Below are 19,626 nucleotides of genomic sequence, written 5' to 3'. Positions count from 1 at the left end.
AAGAAGCCCACCTCACTGCATCACTATTCCAGGCTCCAAGACACGATAATGTCCGTTGGATCACATGCACATCCGTTAAATCAGTGCGTCAATGCCAAATTGTGACGCGGCATTGAACAAAAATAGTCAACATGTGATACCACCATGACAGGATATGTCTTTGGTTGCCATATCAGTGCTAATGGCGTAAGCCCACCCATCGCGGCAAGATCACATATCCGAGGGGAGGGAAATTCCTTCTGCAGTTCTTCCAAGAATATCTCAGAATATCTATTGAAGTTCCGCTAGAAAAAGCCTCCTGTAGATCCGCCAAAGTTCCACCAGAAACTTCTTCTGTAGTTCTTCCTATAATTCCTTTCATAGATTTTTTTTCAGCAATTCTTGCAAAAAATTCAACTTGAGTAAACCAAGAAATTCCCCCTGAAGAATCCACAGCGATTCCTCCTGGAGAACTACCATGGACTGCCATGACTTTTGAAATCATGAAGTTTGATACGCCGCATGATGGGGTTTGTTTATTTTCCAAAATTGTCCGGTTCGTGAAGAAACCGTTTACCGGTTCCAATCGGTTCAAAAACGGTCCAGGAAGTACAAAACTACCTTTTATAACTTTTGAAATCATGAAGTTTGATGGGTCGCATGATGGTATTCGCCTTTGGACCGATCAAATTCCTGATCAAATTTGGTATAGTTTATGTGTCGTTTCTATTCAAAATATCAGAATTAATCATTTCTGAAGTATGCGTTCTGGCATAAGGCCAAAAGCTAACACCCATTTCAAATCCAGAATAACTCCGGTATCAAGTGGCGAGTCCTAAAAATCCATAGAGCCCCTGAAACTTGAATAAATTCCGCTTCTTTTGGTAAAAATTGCGAAAAAAAATGTCGAAAGACAAAAAAGTTACAGCCAAAAAGATTTTTATTTTCGTTTTCAAAAGGGGGGTTGGTAACGGGAGGGTTAAAATGGATACTATTGCGGCCCGAGGTAAACGACTCTTCAAGGAATCATGAGGTGATGTGGTAGGTATATATGCAAGTTATTACTTTTCATTTATGTACTTAATTATATATAAAGTTTATATTATAAACTTATAAACTTATAAAACTTACAAAAAATCTCTTCAGAGGCGTGTTTGGATATGTTCGATCAGCACTTCCACAGTTATTTATTGCAAGGTTTCTATGACATTGGTATAACATGAGGAATGACATTGAGGCTAACATAATGATACTTCTATGCCTAGGAAAGTCGAAATTTTTCAACCTAAAACAGGGTGTCTACTACCTGGAAAAACCTGGAAAACCTGGAATTATCAGGGAATTTCTTCCCACCTGGAAAATACCTGGAATTATCAGGGAATTCCTGACATAATCAGGGAAATTTCAATACCCGGTAATCATGAATGAAATTCTTTCAAAAGATGAAAAAAATCATTAAAAATGTTTGAATAAATATACCAATCAAATCTATTGAAAATGTAGTAAGCGTTAATGGATCGTTGTTCCGCAAAAAACGTTTTGCCAGCTTTTCTTGGTGAAATCTAGGAATTTATTCGGGAAATCAATTAGGGATTACTTTGTAAATTCTTTTGAGTATTCCTTCGGATTTTTTTTATGAATATATTAAAAAATACTAAATTAGTTATGATTTTTTAAAGCAATTCTTGGAAGAACTTCCGAAGGAATTTCGGGATCAGTTTTCCAAGGAATTTTTCAAAGAAATCACTAAAAGAGTGTCTATAAGAATGATTAGCAATTTTTTAAATTATTTCTGGAGGAATTTCCAAGATAAAAACCGAAAAGAATTCCCTAAGGAATTTCAAAACGAATTTCCGGACGATTTTTCGACATTTTCCGAAAAGAAACCTGAAGAGATTAAAAAAAATGTATAGTGATTTGTGAAGGGTTTTTGCTAAAGGAATTCTTGAAAGAATAGCCGAAGGAATCCCGAATGGATTTTTCAAAGAAATTTCTAAAGGTATTCTCGAAGAACTTCCAAAGAATTCTTAAAAGCAAAATATCCGGAAAAACTCCTCCAGGTGTTTTTTGAAGTTTTCCTCAAGATTCTTCTGAATGAGTTCCTAAAAAATCCCAAGGAATTTCAAAAGAATATCCGAAGCATTTTCCGAAGGTTTTTACAGCAAAGCAGTAATAGAACACTAGCGCTGTAACCATTGAAATTGTTCTGTCAAAATATGCTTCAATAAGCTTAATAGCCTATTCAGATTACGATTAGATTATTTATTAAAACAGCCCATGACATAAACGATACGATACCAGCAGAGAAATTCGCAGACGCATCGTGGCAGGAAATCGTACGTACTTTGGACTCCGCAAGAGGCTCCGATCGAATAGAATTCGCCGCCTTATCAAACTGACTATCCACAAAACACCGGTAGTTTTTTTTTACGGACACGAGACCTGGACGATGCTCGTGGAGGACTAACGCGCACTGGTAGTTTTCGAAAGGAAAGTGCTGCGTACCATCTATGGTGGGGTACAGATGGCGGACGGTACGTGGAGGAGGCGAATGAACCACGAGTTGCATCAGCTGTTGGGAGAACCATCCATCGTTCACACCGCGAAAATCGGAAGACTGCGGTGGGCCGAGCACGTAGCCAGAATGTCGGACAGTAATCCGGTGAAAATGGTTCTCGACAGTGATCCGACGGGAACAAGAAGGCGAGGTGCACAGCGGGAAAGGTGAATCGATCAGGTGGAGGACGATTTGCAGACCCTCCGCAGACTGCGTGGTTGGCGACGTGCAGCCATCGACCGAGCTGAATGGAGAAGACTTTTATGTGCACCACAGGCTACTTCGGCCTTAGTCTGGTTATAAATAATAATGCCTAACGTCATGGACCCAGCAATCTCATATTTTTGCATCAACACATCATTAAGTTTCTTAAAAAAAAACAGCTGAAATAAAATTCAAAGAAATTTCCGAAAGAATTCTTAATCAAATTTCCAAAGAAATTTCGAAATAAAATTAGAAGAATATCTGAAGAAATCTGTAAAGTATTTTATAAAGGTATTTCCGAGGGATTTTTACAAGACATTTTTGAACAAACACCTAAAGGAATTTAAAAAAAAATCGTAAAGGAATCGACAAATGCATCTCAAAGGAATTTCCAGAACAATCCTTGAGATGTTTTCTGAAGTTTTAGCAAAGAAATTTTCAAATTAAATCTTGGTGGAAGTTCTGAAGCAATTCTTAAAATCTGGAGGATTTTCCGATGGAATCTATGGAGAAATTTTCAAAGGAATACCTGGAGGAATTTCTTATGTGATTCCTGAAGGGATTTTTTTTTGAATGGCTGAGGCAATTTCTGGATGAACTTACGAAGGAATTCCTGGAGGAATTTCTTAAGTAATTTACAACATTGTTTATGTGAGGCTACCAAAAAAATATTTTTCGCAATATTTACGTTTTTGAAATGATTATTTTGCTGCTAAAATCTTTATGGCATCTACATGACGTTTGTTTTCACCTGGAAATTAATTCAAAACACCTGGAAAAAACCTGGAAAAATCAGGGAATTTTGTTTTTACAGATGAGTAGACACCCTGTAAAATTGCCTAGATGGGACCGCGGTTTCCTAGACCGATTCCCGCGGGAATCAAATCCAGCCACCCTCAGCATGGTCTTGCTGTGTAGCCGCTGTTTTTCTATTGATCAGCCTCGTATACTTATTGTATAATATATTCAACAAATCCAAACCAAAGCAACTATGAGCAGCGCCGTAGCGTGTGGTTGGCCAGGTTGGCCCCCGCCAAGGGCGCCAGGCCTTTAGGGGGCGCCGAAATCCAGAATTGAACTATAGGAAATGATGACAAATCTCATCAAGGTTTTTTTTACGCGGTTGGATGGATACCACTTAAATTTTCTTCGATTTGTTTGTAATTTGTTTGATGAGGGTAATTCATTGTTTTATTGATGCTGAGGGTCTCAATCAGCTAAAATCACACCGTGTATAAAACCTTAATAAATTCTCAAATTTATCAGTTCAAAGTGTTTCAGATTCAAGCTTTTAAAAGACATTTCCCTCGGGGACCACATCCGCAATCAACCGTTTGACTTATTTGCGAAAGGACTTTTTCCGCCAATAACTGATACAGGTAACAGAACGTAGGCTCAGGGAGCATCTTTACTGACTACTTTTTATATTTACAATGTTATGGAAACTCATATGTGAATATGTACGTTATGTGGAAGATATTGATTTGAAAAATGTATTGGAGGTAACCACTTTCCCTTCGATGGGACTCGAACCCATGACCCTACAGTACGCTAGACTGGTGCTTTAACCAACTAAGCTACCAACTAAGCAATGCGGTCGGGTCTGAGCTTGACGACCGACTGGCAAATGCTTACACAACCTCACTTGATCAGTACCGTTGCTGATGAAGAATGTGTATAGCCGCCAGACATTCTAAATACTCACGCTCCTCTAATATGGACGTGTACAATACACATGTGGAAGTATTGGCTTGAGAAATGGATTGCGAGTGATTTGACTATGCGTCCAATTTGGGAATCTCGAGCTCGTTCAGTAGCCGCTAGGTTGCGAAGGCCGACGGAGGTCCTTCGTAGCTTAGTTGGTTAAAGCACCAGTCTAGCGTACTGTAGGGTCATGGGTTCCAGTCCCATCGAAGGGAAAGTGGTTACCTCCAAGGGGCCGTCCAGAAACCACGTGGTCATATAGGGGGGGAGGGGGGTTTGGAAAATGACCACGATAAGCCACATGGGGGGAGGGGGGGTGTTGCTCTCGAACCACGTGTTTTTTTTTTACACAAAAAACTTTTGGTGAATAACAATAGCGGTGTAAAAATACAAATCATTAAAATATAATGATTTAATCAAACGCAAAACGAATCTTAGGGCCGATGCCCAAGTATCGTTTTTACAACTTCAACTAAAAGATACAAATCATTAAAATTTTATTATTTAATCATTGAATGCAAAGCGCATCTTCGGGCCGATGCCCAAGAAGCGTCTTTTCAACTCAGCGTTAAAAAGACGTAGGTGTGCTATCGATGTATATCTGCGCTATTTGACCTTCTTAGCCTTAGATCCTTTTTCCATAAAAAAATAAACGAAAAAACAGGTTGCGATTCAGTCTCAATTTCCACAACAAAAATTTGGTAAGAAAAAATGGAAAAATAAAAAAAATTCCGCCACGCCGCGCCACCGCCGCAGATGGTTTTGGCATCACGCCGCCGACACTTTTGCATCAGCGGACTGCAGCTACAAATTTTAAAAATATTCATGTTTTACAATAATTTAAGAAAAAACTTCAAAAAGAATTTCTTGTGGATATCCAGGACAAATCCAGTAAAGAAATTTTCTGTAAAAACTTTGACATTACTTTATATAATCCTGATAAAGTGCTGGCATTCAGAATGATTTTAGAACAATTCTCTCTGAACAATTTTGCTTGGAAATTTTGCTACAAATTGTTAATGAAAAAAAAACAAAACATCTTCAGTGTAAATTCCGAAAAAAAATTCCATGTGAATTCTGTCTGAAAATTCAAAACAGTCCCGTGGGAAATACATATAATTTTCGGTTGAAAAAAATGTTCTTTTTTCATATTTTTTTTACATTCTAATGAATTTCTTCGACAAGTTCTTCCGAACCTTCACCAGAAATTCTTCCTCATTTCCAAAAGAAGTTTTTCGAACATTAAGGAGTGCACTTGAAAATATTCAGGCTCCAGTTAGCCTTGAGAGCAAAGGTGAGATGTTTTTGGGTGGGAAACATTCTCGACACCCTAGGTATAGTGTATCCATCGTACTTGCTACACAAGATATATAATCGTGCAATGGATGGCATATAGAAGCTTTCAATTTATAACTGAGGAAATGCTAATAGAATATACTAAGTTGAAAAGCAGACCAACTTACAGTTGGAATATAGAGCCATAGAAGAAGAAGACTTCTAAATTTTTTTCAAGAAAAATCTTCTGAATTTCCAAGAGATATTAAACAGCCAATGCCACATGAAACACTTTTATAGTTCCGTAAATTTTTTGTTTTTGGATTTTTTTTTTCAAATTTGGAATTTTGAAATGAAAATTTTTCGGAATACTTTTTTACGCTTTTTGTGAATTCTATCACATTTTTTAAAATTTTCCAAGTATTTTTTCATTCGAGGCATTATTTAGAATTTCCACGGAAGAGTCTATGGATCATCATCTTCAAAAAATTCTTCGGATTTTCAAAAAAAAAAATCTTTGGAATTCTCAAGGTTCTTGTTTTTTAATTTGTACCATAAATTCTTTCAAGATTTCATCGGGAATTCATTCTTCTTCGGGAAGTCATTTTCATTTCTTTGTAGGTTCAGCTAAACATTTCTTTAAATCTTTACCATGCAAAGATGCACAGGAAATGATTTAGAAATTTTAAGGAATTTTCACATCAGAAAATCTTTAAAATTTTGATTTAATTTTTCAAGGAGTTCCTTCAATAGTACAATTTTCTCGTTATTTTCACTTGTAAAAACATCGGAATTTCCTCGGGAAATTCATTATTGGTGTTTCAGATGAACTTTTTTCGATTTTCTACTGGAAAATCTTAGGAATTTCCATCGGAAATATTTTGGCATATTCCGAATAATTTCTTTTGGAAATTTAAAAAAAACTGCTGAAAATGTCTAAGAATTTCTTTTGGAAAACGAAAAAAAAAAATCCATTGGAAATTTAGAAGAATTTCCTTCGAAGATTAATTAAAGTTGCCCTGGATTTTGAAAAAAAGCTTTAGAGATTCTGTAAAAAAGTAAGCTGGATTTTATTTTCTAGTTTATACTGAAAATTCTTCGGAATTTGATGTTTAATGGAATTTTCATCGTAAATATGCATTTCGGATCCTTCTACGGATTCTTCTAGTTCTTCAAAATTTCTACCGAACATTTTTCGGAACTCTTCCACAGAATTTCGGAAAAAAATGCCTTGTCAATATTCCGAAGGATTTCCCTTGCAACTCCAGAATAATTACTCTTGAAAATTTAGAAGATCTTGGAATTTAAAATTAATCCAAGCAATAAATGTAGGCAATAATTTAGACTTAAGAAGCCTAGTTTTTTTTTGATATTGAACAATTAGGATAATTTAACGAAAAATTTAATAATGCACCTAAATGTTATAAATGCACAAAATTCTAGTAGTGCGTATGAAAAAGGATATGACAGAGAGACACTGGCTTTTAAAAAATCAACATGAAATTCTAAATAGAATGCTTCTTAAATTCATAAAAGGGTCTTAGAACTAAGGAGATTCCTGCGGTATGAAAAAAGTGGCAGTGTTCCAAAAAAAAACTCCAGTTGCTAAAACAATCTAGGTTAAAAATAGTGTTATAATAACGATTGAAATTGAACTCCAATATTAACCCTTTCAGGATGGATGGGTCATATATTCCCAGCGTTTTAGATTGTCTATAAAATCACAAAAGAGAGCTAGGCCACCATTTTCTTCAGTAAAATTGTTCATCTAGATATTGGCTTTACAGAAAAAATATGGGAGCTCAAATTTGACTGACCCTGGAAACTCAGATATCCGAAACCTTGGGAAGATTTCGATTCTAAGAGCATGCAAATTAAGTTGAAATGCTTGAATCATTCCGAACACTGGGATATTATATCATACATCATTCATAATCAAATGATCCAAACTCCAAAATAATGATTGGTCTATAATACATTCATTCCTCTATGAGTCCCTTCTGAAAGGACCATTGAATGAAGCATATTTGAGATGTGGAATAGAAGTTCCTTGGAAAATTATTCGAAAGAACCATCTGAGTGACCGTGAAAATATTTTTAGTATGGCATTGTGGCTTCCACGAGTCGATATCAAAATAAAATTTCAATGATGAATTAGAAATTTTGAGAGATGAGCCAGCTCTGGATTGAAAATCTCTTTAATAGAGAAAAAATAGAAATTTTCCATAATAAAATAGGAAATTGCCAATAAGGAAATCAGGGTATGAGTATTAAATAAATATAGAATTACAACAAATAATGCAAAATTACCATAAACAGTTGAAAATTTTCCACAAAACAATAATAAATTATCTAGCATTTGTAAAAGCAAAAATTGCAATTATAAAATAAGAATTTTCCATAATGAAATAAATATAAAATTTCCATGAATAAATCAATATAAGCAATAAACAATTACAAAATTTTTATTTCATGGAAAGTTTTGTTATTATTTATTTCTAATATTGATTTATTTATGGAATTTTTGTATTTTTTCCGTGGAAAATTAACTTGTGAAAGTAATAGCTTGTGAAAGTAACAAATGAAATCGCATCGGCTCAATGAACCTGCTTGGATGCTTAGCGATACACGGATACATCGTTCAGGACTTATGATAACATAGATATTTGTAGATAAATTCTCAGCTTAGGACATTTTGTTTCTTGACATAATTTTTGATACTTTCGAGGATATGTACTTCAGAGCAGTTTGGCCTGTGACACCCGAAAAAAAAATACGAGTTTCCAGTTCTTCCTATAATAGTTTTGGCAAGATCAAGTGGAAAACCCTAAATATGTATGTTAAATCCTTTTTGCATCGTCCTGAAAGGGTTAATTACCAAAATATAACAATAAATTCTAGAATACCAAAAGGAACCCAAAGATATTAAGAACTGTAGATTTAAAATGAAAACTTGCATTTTAAGCCAAAACTGTATAATTCAGGCAAAGGAATATAAAGGATATTGTGTTACGGTTCTGATTAGAATCATAGAATCTTGGCATAATGAAGAGAATTTTGAGATTCTGAATAAAACTTGTATGCTCTTAGAAAAACCTATTAGTATTGGAATGTAAACTAATTTGATGATTCTGAAAGCAAAACTGGAATTTCTACAGGAATGCTACTCAAAAGAAACAACAGTAGGAGGTTTTATTTGCATCTCTAAGATTACATATTAACTTTGTGATTCTCTGATAAACTTTTTGTTGTAAGAGTTCAGGTTAATAGCTGAGGTTAATATATCTTAAGAATTTCCAGTACCTCCAGAGCTACGGAAGGTCCCAAATACTTTTAGGAATGTGATGAACTTTATAACTATTTAAACAAAAATCACTGATATTTTTTTTTAAAGAAATTGAAAATATAGGGATATTTTGGAAAATTTCTAAACCATTACAATTTTTTCTCGAAATTGTTATAAAATATTCGCGAGTCCACATTTTTTTGTATCCTCCTGATGCATCGAAGGTGTACGAGTTCTAGATATCCTAATAACCGATACACATTACAACATGATAACATCATCAAAATGTTCGAAAATTTATAATTTCCATGCTGGGTTTAGTTTGATTTTGAATCAGTTGAAATTGTCCATCTTCAAAATTGATCGGTTTAAACATATGTTTTTAAATTTTGGTACTTGAAAAAAAAACCACGTGGTCATAGGGGGGGGGAGGTGGTCTGCCAAATGACCACGATAAGCCACATGGGGGGTGGGGGTTTGAAAATCTTCAAAAATATGACCACGTGGTTTCTGGATGGCCCCAATACATTTTTCAAATCAATATCTTCCACATAACGTACATATTCACATATGAGTTTCCATAACATTGTAAATTAACGTCCAAGTCGGGTGGTTTAACCCTCTAAGACCCGGGACGAACGGATTTTTTTCAAATGGCTCGCATTCAGCACCTGATCGTCGGAATTCCTCGCGGTTTCGTTTGTGCTCAATGGGAATAGCTATATTTTTGCTCTGATACATTTTCAAATAAAAATTTTTGTTCAGGTCCGAGTTATTGCTAAAAATAAGGGTGCGCGGGGTGTTTTTTCTATAATTCAAACATCTCTTCAATATTCTGGACGTGTTCATGCCCAAAATTTATCAAATCACCCATCAAACCAACCCAAAAAGATATTTGTAAAGATTTTTAGTCGATTCCGATGTTTTCATCATTTGAGTAGGGCAGGATTGACTGAATTCAGGGCCGCATTCAGGGGTTACAATGGTAGAGTATGGGCTAAAAATTCAATTACAATGAAATTTGCATGAGCATGCGGCTGCACAAATTAAAAAATCAGGAGTTTTAAATATTTAATTTTCAATTGAAATTGACTTTCTGAAATTCTTATCAGGGCCGGATTTAGGGGTCGAAATGGGGGTGACCATGGGGCCATATCACCAATTGCAATGAAACTGGGCATGCGACTGCTCAAACTTCATGAAAACACATCAGGAGCTCAAAGAATTCTGTTTGAATTTGAAATTGACCTTCTGTAATTTTGACCAGGGCCGGCTTGAGGGGTCCAAATGGGGAGAGCAAGGGCCATATCACCAAAAGCAATGGAACTGGGCATGCGACTGCTCAAACACCATGGAAACACATCAGGAGCTCAAGGAAATCTGTTTCAAATGGAAATTGATCTTCTGAAATTTCAACCAGGGCCGGATTTAGGAGTGAAAATGGGGAAGGCAGGGGCCATATCACCAATTGCAATGAAACAGGGCTTGCGACTGCTCAAACTTCATGAAAACACATCAGGAGCACAAAGAACTCTGTTTGAATTTGAAATTGACCTTATGTAATTTTGACCAGGGCCGGCTTCATGGGTCCAGATGGGGAGGGCAAGGGCCATATCACCAAAAGCAATGAAACTGGGCATGCGACTGCTCAAACTTCATGAAAACACATCAGGAGCACAAAGAACTCTGTTTGAATTTGAAATTGACCTTCTGAAATTTCAACCAGGGACGGATTCAGGGGTCTCAATGGGGGTGACCATGGGGCCATATCACCAATTGCAATGAAACTGGGCATGCGACTGCTCAAACTTCATGAAAACACATCAGGAGCACAAAGAACTCTGTTTGAATTTGAAATTGACCTTCTGTAATTTTGACAAGGGCCGGCTTCAGGGGTCCAAATGGGGAGGGCAAGGGCCATATCACCAAAAGCAATGAAACTGGGCATGCGACTGCTCAAACACCACACCAAATCTGTTTCAAATGGAAATTGATCTTCTGAAATTTCAACCAGGGCCGGATTTAGGAGTGAAAATGGGGAAGGCAGGGGCCATATCACCAATTGCAATGAAACAGGGCATGCGACTGCTCAAACTCATCCTGCTCATCCTCCAAGAATTTCTGCCGAAGTTCCTCCGGAAGTTCCTTCAGAAATTCCTTCGGAAATCCCTCCAGGAATTCATTCGGAAATTCCTCCAGGAATTCATTCGGAAGTTCATCCAGGAAATCTTATAGAAGTTCCTCCGGGAATTCCTCCGGAAATTCCTCCAGGAATTCCTCCGGAAGATCTTTCAGGAAATCCTCCGGAAAATCCTCCAAGAATTTCTGCCGAAGTTCCTCCGGGAATTCCTCCGGAAGTTCTTTCAGGAATTCATTCGGAAATTCCTCCAGCAATTCTTTCGGAAATTCCTCCAGGAATTCATTCGAAAGTTCCTCCAGGAAATCCTATATAAGTTCCTCCAGGAATTCATCCGGAAGTTTTTCCAGGAAACCCTACGGAAGTTCCGCCATGAATTCTTCCGGAAGTTCCTCCAGGAATTCATCCAGATGTTCCTACAAGAATTTCCCTCAAAGTTCCTCCAGGAATTTCCCGGAAGTTCCTTCAGGAATTCCTTCGGAAGTTTCTCCAGGAATTCCTCCGGAAGTTCCTTCATAAATACTTTCGAAAGTTCTTCCAGGAATTCGCCGGAAGTTCCTCCAGGAATTCATCCGGATGTTCCTACAAGAATTTCCCTCGAAGTTCCTCCAGGAATTTCCCCGAAGTTCCTTCAGGAATTCCTTCGGAAGTTTCTCCAGGAATTCCTCCGGAAGTTCCTCCATAAATACTTCCGAAAGTTCCTCCAGGAATTCACCGGAAGTTCCTTCAGGAATTCGCCGGAAGTTCCTCCAGGAATTCCTCCGGAAGTTCCTCCAGAAATTCCTCCGGACGTTCCTCCAGGAATTCCTCCGGAAATTCCTCCAGGAATTCCTCCGGAAGTTCCTCCAGGAATTCCTCCGGAAGTTCCTCCAGGTATTCCTCCGGAAGTTCCTCCAGATATACCTCCGGAAGTTCCTCCAGGAATTCCTCCGGAAGTTCCTCCAGGAATTCCTCCGGAAGTTCCTCCAGGAATTCCTCCGGAAGTTCCTCCAGGAATTCTTCCGGAAGTTCCTCCAGGAATTCCTCCGGAAGTTCCTCCAGGAATTCCTCCGGAAGTTCCTCCAGGAATTCCTCCGGAAGTTCCTCCAGGAATTCCTCCGGAAGTTCCTCCAGGAATTCCTCCGGAAGTTCCTCCAGGAATTCCTCCGGAAGTTCCTCCAGGAATTCCTCCGGAAGTTCCTCCAGGAATTCCTCCGGAAGTTCCTCCAGGAATTCCTCCGGAAGTTCCTCCAGGAATTCCTCCGGAAGTTCCTCCAGGAATTCCTCAGGAAGTTCCTCCAGGAATTCCTCCGGAAGTTCCTCCAGGAATTCCTCCGGAAGTTCCTCCAGAAGTTCCTCCAGGAATTCCTCCGGAAGTTCCTCCAGGAATTCCTCCAGAAGTTCCTCCAGGAATTCCTCCGGAAGTTCCTCCAGGAATTCCTCCGGAAGTTCCTCCAGGAATTCCTCCGGAAGTTCCTCCAGGAATTCCTCCGGAAGTTCCTCCAGGAATTCCTCCGGAAGTTCCTCCAGGAATTCCTCCGGAAGTTCCTCCAGGAATTCCTCCGGAAGTTCCTCCAGGAATTCCTCCGGAAGTTCCTCCAGGAATTCCTCCGGAAGTTCCTCCAGGAATTCCTCCGGAAGTTCCTCCAGGAATTCCTCCGGAAGTTCCTCCAGGAATTCCTCCGGAAGTTCCTCCAGGAATTCCTCCGGAAGTTCCTCCAGGAATTCCTCCGGAAGTTCCTCCAGGAATTCCTCCGGAAGTTCCTCCAGGAATTCCTCCGGAAGTTCCTCCAGGAATTCCTCCGGAAGTTCCTTCAGGAATTTCCCCGGAAGTTCCTTCAGGAATTTCCCCGGAAGTTCCTTCAGGAATTTCCCCGGAAGTTCCTTCAGGAATTTCCCCGGAAGTTCCTTCAGGAATTTCCCCGGAAGTTCCTCCAGAAATTCCTCCGGAAGTTGCTCCAGGAATTCCTCCGGAAGTTCCTCCAGGAATTCCTCCGGAAGTTCCTCCAGGAATTCCTCCGGAAGTTCCTCCAGGAATTCCTCCGGAAGTTCCTCCAGGAATTCCTCCGGAAGTTCCTCCAGGAATTCCTCCGCAAGTTCCTCCAGGAATTCCCCCGGAAGTTCCTCCAGGAATTCCTCCGGAAGTTCCTCCAGGAATTCCTCCGGAAGTTCCTCCAGGAATTCCTCCGGAAGTTCCTCCAGGAATTCCTCCGGAAGTTCCTCCAGGAATTCCTCCGGAAGTTCCTCCAGGAATTCCTCCGGAAGTTCCTCCAGGAATTCCTCCGGAAGTTCCTCCAGGAATTCCTCCGGAAGTTCCTCCAGGAATTCCTCCGGAAGTTCCTCCAGGAATTCCTCCGGAAGTTCCTCCAGGAATTCCTCCGGAAGTTCCTCCAGGAATTCCTCCGGAAGTTCCTCCAGGAATTCCTCCGGAAGTTCCTCCAGGAATTCCTCCGGAAGTTCCTCCAGGAATTTCCCCGGAAGTTCCTCCAGGAATTTCCCCGGAAGTTCCTCCAGGAATTTCCCCGGAAGTTCCTCCAGGAATTCCTCCGGAAGTTCCTCCAGGAATTCCTCCGGAAGTTCCTCCAGGAATTCCTCCGGAAGTTCCTCCAGGAATTCCTCCGGAAGTTCCTCCAGGAATTCCTTCGGGAGCTCCTCCAGGAATTCCATCGGAAGTTCCTTCAGGAATTCCTTCGGAAGTTCCTCCAGGAATTCCTCCGGAAGTTCCTCCAGGAATTCCTCCGGAAGTTCCTCCAGGAATTCCTCCGGAAGTTCCTCCAGGAATTCCTCCGGAAGTTCCTCCAGGAATTCCTCCGGAAGTTCCTCCAGGAATTCCTCCGGAAGTTCCTCCAGGAATTCCTCCGGAAGTTCCTCCAGGAATTCCTCCGGAAGTTCCTCCAGGAATTCCTCCGGAAGTTCCTCCAGGAATTCCTCCGGAAGTTCCTCCAGGAATTCCTCCGGAAGTTCCTCCAGGAATTCCTCCGGAAGTTCCTCCAGGAATTCCTCCGGAAGTTCCTCCAGGTATTCCTCCGGAAGTTCCTCCAGAAATTCCTCCAGAAGTTCCTCCAGAAATTCCTCCGGAAGTTCCTCCAGGAATTCCTCCGGAAGTTCCTCCAGGAATTCCTCCGGAAGTTCCTCCAGGAATTCCTCCGGAAGTTCCTCCAGGAGTTCCTCCGGAAGTTCCTCCAGGAATTCCTCCGGAAGTTTCTCCAGGAATTTCCCCGGAAGTTCTTCCAGAAATTCCTCCGGAAGTTGCTCCAGGAATTCCTCCGGAAGTTCCACCAGGAATTCCTCCGGAAGTTCCTCCAGGAATTCCTCCGGAAGTTCCTCCAGGAATTCCTCCGGAAGTTCCTCCAGGAATTCCTCCGGAAGTTCCTCCAGGAATTCCTCCGGAAGTTCCTCCAGGATTTTCCCCGTAAGTTCCTCCAGAAATTCCTCCGGAAGTTGCTCCAGGAATTCCTCCGGAAGTTGCTCCAGGAATTCCTCCGGAAGTTCCTCCAGGAATTCCTTCGGAAGTTCCTCCAGGAATTCCTTCGGAAGTTCCACCAGGAATTTCTCCGGGAGTTCCTCCAGGAATTCCATTGGAAGTTCCTCCAGGAATTCCATCGGAAGTTCCTTCAAGAATTCCTTCGGAAGTTCCTTCAGGAATTCTCTCGGAAATTCCTCCAGGAATTTCGTCGGAAGTTCTTTCAAGAGTTTTTCCAGAAGGTGCTACAGGATGTTCCACCAGGAATTCCTTCCTAAGTTCCACCAGGAATTCCTTCGGAAGTTCCACCAGGAATTCCTTCGGAAGTTTCTCCTGGAATTCCTCCAGAAGTTCATGCAGGAATTTCTGCAGAAGTTACTACACGAATTCAGGAATTCGTTCGGAACTTTCAGAGATCCTCCAGGAATTTTTGACTTCCGAAGGAATTCCTGGTGGAACTTCCGAAGGAATTCCTGGTGGAACTTCCGAAGGAATTCCTGGTGGAACTTCCGAAGGAATTCCTGGTGGAACTTCCGAAGGAATTCCTGGTGGAACGTCCGAAGAAATTCCTGGAGGAACTTCCTGGAGGAACTTCCGAAGAAAATCCTGGAGGAACTTCCGAAGGAATTCCTGGAGCAACTTCCGGAGGAATTCCTGGAGGAACTTCCGGAGGAATTCCTGGAGGAACTTCCGGAGGAATTCCTGGAGGAACTTCCGGAGGAATTCCTGGAGGAACTTCCGGAGGAATTCCTGGAGGAACTTCCGGAGGAATACCTGGAGGAACTTCCGGAGGAATTCCTGAAGAACCTTCCGGAGGAATTCCTGGAGGAACTTCCGGAGGAATGCCTGCAGAAACTTACGGAGGAATTCCTGGAGGAACTTCCGGAGGAATTCCTGAGGAACTTCCGAGGAATTCCTGGAGGAACTTCCAGAGGAATTCCTGGAGGAACTTCCGGAGGCAATACTGGAGGAACTTCCGGAGGAATTCCTGGAGGAACTTCCGGAGGAATTCCTGGAGGAACTTCCGGAGGAATTCCTGGAGGAACTTCCGGAGGAATTCCTGGAGGAACTTCCGGAGGAATTCCTGGAGGAACTTCCGGAGGAATTCCTGGAGGAACTTCCGAAGGAATTCTTGGAGGAACTTCCGGAGGAATTCCTGGAGGAACTTCCGGAGGAATTCCGGGAGGAACTTCCGGAGGAATTCCGGGAGGAACTTCCGGAGGAATTCCGGGAGGAACTTCCGGAGGAATTCCTGGAGGAACTTCCGAAGGAATTCCTGAAGGAACTTCCGCGAAATTCCTGAAGGAACTTCCGCGAAATTCCTGGAGGAACTTCGAGAGAAATTCTTGTAGGAACATCCGGATGAATTGCTGGATGAACTTCCGGAAGAATTCATGGCGGAACTTCCCGAGGGATTTATGGAGGAACTTCCGGAAGAATTAATGGAGGAACTTCCGGAGGAATTCATGGAGGAATTCCTGGAGGAACCTCCGTAGGGTTTCCTGGAGGAACTTCTGAAGGAATTCCTGGAGAAACTTCTATAGGATTTCCTGGAGGAACTTCCGAATGAATTCCTGGAGGAATTTCCGAATGAATTACTGGAGGAATTTCCGAAGGAATTCCTGAAGGAACTTCCGGAGGAACTTCCGGAGGAATTTCTGAAGGAACTTCCGGAGGCACTTCGGCAGAAATTCTTGGAGGATTTTCCGGAGGATTTCCTGAAAGAACTTCCGGACGAATTGCTGGAGGAACTTCCGGAGGAATTCCTGGAGGAACTTCCGGAGGAATTCCTGGAGGAACTTCCGGAGGAATTCCAAGAGGAACTTCCGGAGGATTTCCTGGAGGAACTTCCGGAGAAATTCCTGGAGGAACTTCCGGGGAAATTCCTGGAGGAACTTCCGGAGAAATTCCTGGAGGAACTTTTGGAGGAATTCCCGGAGGAACTTCTGGACGAATTCCTGGAGTATTTTCCGGAGAAATTCCTGAAATTTGTATCAGAGCAGTTTCAAGTTCAATCAGAATACTTTGAGCTCCTGATGTGTTTTCATGATGTTTAAGCAGCCCGCTCTCCATATTTTCACCCCTGAATCCGGCCCTGGTTGAAATTTCAGAAGGTCAATTTCAAATTCAAACAGAGTTCTTTGAGATCCTGATGTGTTTTCATGAAGTTTGAGCAGTCGCATGCCCACTGCCCAGTTTTATTTCTATTGGTGATATGGCCTTTGCTCTCCCCATTTGGACCCCTGAAGCCGGTCCTGGTCAAAATTTCGGAAAGACAATTTGAAGTTCGAGCAGAATTCTTTGAGCTCCTGATGTGTTTTCATGAAGTTGAGCAGTCGCATTCCCTGTTTCATTGCAATTGGTGATATGCCAGTCGCATGCCTTCCCCATTTTCACTCCTAAATCCGGCCCTGGTTGAAATTTCAGAAGATCAATTTCCATTTGAAACAGATTTCTTTGAGCTCCTGATGTGTTTCCATGGTGTTTGAGCAGTTGCATGACCAGTTTCATTGCTTATGGTGATATGGCCCTTGCTCTTCCCATTTGGACCCCTGAATCCGGCCCTGGTCAAAATTTCAGAAGGTCAATTTCAAATTCAAACAGAGTTCTTTGTGCTCCTGATGTGTTTTCATGAAGTTTGAGCAGTCGCATGCCCTGTTTCATTGCAATTGGTGATATGGCCCCTGCCCTCCCCATTTTCACTCCTAAATCCGGCCCTGGTTGAAATTTCAGAAGATCAATTTCCATTTGAAACAGATTTCTTTGAGCTCCTGATGTGTTTCCATGGTGTTTGAGCAGTCGCATGCCCAGTTCCATTGCTTTTGGTGGTATGGCCCTTGCTCTCCCCATTTGGACCCCTCAAGCCGGCCCTGGTCAAAATTACAGAAGGTCAATTTCAAATTCAAACAGAATTCTTTGAGCTCCTGATGTGTTTTCATGAAGTTTGAGCAGTCGCATGCCCAGTTTCATTGCAATTGGTGATATGGCCCCATGGTCACCCCCATTTCGACCCCTAAATCCGGCCCTGATAAGAATTTCAGAAAGTCAATTTCAATTGAAAATTAAATATTTAAAACTCCTGATTTTTAAATTTGTGCAGCCGCATGCTCATGCAAATTTCATTGTAATTGAATTTTAGCCCATACTCTACCATTGTAACCCTGAATGCGGCCCTGAATTCAGTCAATCCTGCCCTACTCAAATGATGAAAACATCGGAATCGACTAAAAATCTTTACAAATATCTTTTTGGGTTGGTTTGATGGGTGATTTGATAAATTTTGGGCATGAACACGTCCAGAATATTGAAGAGATGTTTGAATTATAGAAAAAACACCCCCGCGCACACTTATTTTTAGCAATAACTCGGACCTGAACAAAAATTTTTATTTGAAAATGTATCAGAGCAAAAATAGAGCTATTCCCATTGAGCACAAACGAAACCGCGAGGAATTCCAACGATCAGGTGCTGAATGCGAGCCATTTGAAAAAAATCCGTTCGTCCCGGGTCTTAGAGGGTTAATCCCCGGAAATAGGCAATTAACTTTGATTGAACTGTACTTTTTATAATTTACTTGATGAAAAAGGAAGTGAAAATAGAAAGGAACAGGAAACATACATTAAAAGAAGATTAGAACAAGTTTATGGGGAAGAAGCCCTAGATGAGGACTTCAACACGCCAAAGGCAAAACACAGAGTAGACTTTAAAAAACGCGTATAATTTTTGTTCGTGATTAAGAAATCTAAGCCGTTTCCAAGTAATAGATACTCGGATGTAGTGATAGGAAGTTTGTTTTAATTTGAGAAAAATTGTATAAGGGTGAAAAAAACATACAAAGGCGTTCAATATTCGATTATATTTGATTTTTCTTTTGGGTCTATATAATCTGGTAACGCTTTAAACGAGGCGCTTCTCTAAAGACATGATGAATACGAGAATCCGCATCGAGGGATTCCAGCAAGCTGATCTATTTCAAAGTTAACATTTATTGGCCTAACCAATTTCAACCACCATTTTGATCCGAATAGGCCCGAAGTTGTCTTTTTTATACGACTTGGTCAAATCGCTATTCTTACACTAATTCTCTCCAAGTTGAATTTCATTTAAAGTCCAGTAGTTTTACTCGGAAGATGGCTTTCTCAGTCTGAAGAATCAGGACGATGTTTTTTTTTACTTGTCCGACGTTGCAGCTGTTGTATTGTAGAAAAGAAACCAAATTTTTAAATTACTTTTCCAAAATTTCACAGAAACCGAGCATGAAAGCACCCTCTCCACCACTAATCGAATGTGGATTACAACAGACTATACTAACCTTCAAAAAGGCTATAAATCATCGGCCGAAACGTATGGCACGTAAAAAGAATATCGTCCTGATTCTTTAGACTGAGAAAGCCAACTTCCGAGTATTACATCTTATCCAGTCGAAAAATATCCTACCCTAACACTGTAAGTCCAGTAGAGCAGTTCGACCGACCAAACCACCGACCAAGGTCTAAGATTCCGAAGGTCTTTCAATCCACTTCAAAGTAGGGTTCTTCTTGTTGCGACTACGTCCGAAAGTGATCCAACCACTGACCGGCACAATTGAGATGGATTTTATTGGCCTAGCTAGATCCACTAGTGCGTGAATTCACAACATGGAAGTCTGGATTTTGTGTCGGTAACACACGCACTACTGGATCTAGTTTTTTTTATTTGCGTATATTTATTTATTCTTTAAGAAAATCGTTGAAATTTCTATAAAAAGGATTTTTAGAAATGTTCTGGCCATTTTTATAATCTTTACACCTATTGGGACACATGCAAATTATAGAGTCTTAAGGACTTCATAAAGCAAACATTTATTAAATCCACCACGCTAAAGATGTTGATAATGAAAGAAAAACAGCTCCTATCATGCCATTTGTTTTGAACATGCATGAAAGTAAAGGGCGCCCAATAACGGTTTCGCCAAGGGCGCTGGGAGTCCATGCTACGGCTCTGACTATGAGATCTAATTGATAATCGGAAGCAGTACAAAACATTCATGTCTCGTCAACCAT

The sequence above is a fragment of the Armigeres subalbatus genome, chromosome 2 (genome assembly GCF_024139115.2).
Source record: "Armigeres subalbatus isolate Guangzhou_Male chromosome 2, GZ_Asu_2, whole genome shotgun sequence".
Lineage (NCBI taxonomy): Eukaryota > Metazoa > Arthropoda > Insecta > Diptera > Culicidae > Armigeres > Armigeres subalbatus.
Note: the sequence above shows the minus strand (reverse complement) of the source record.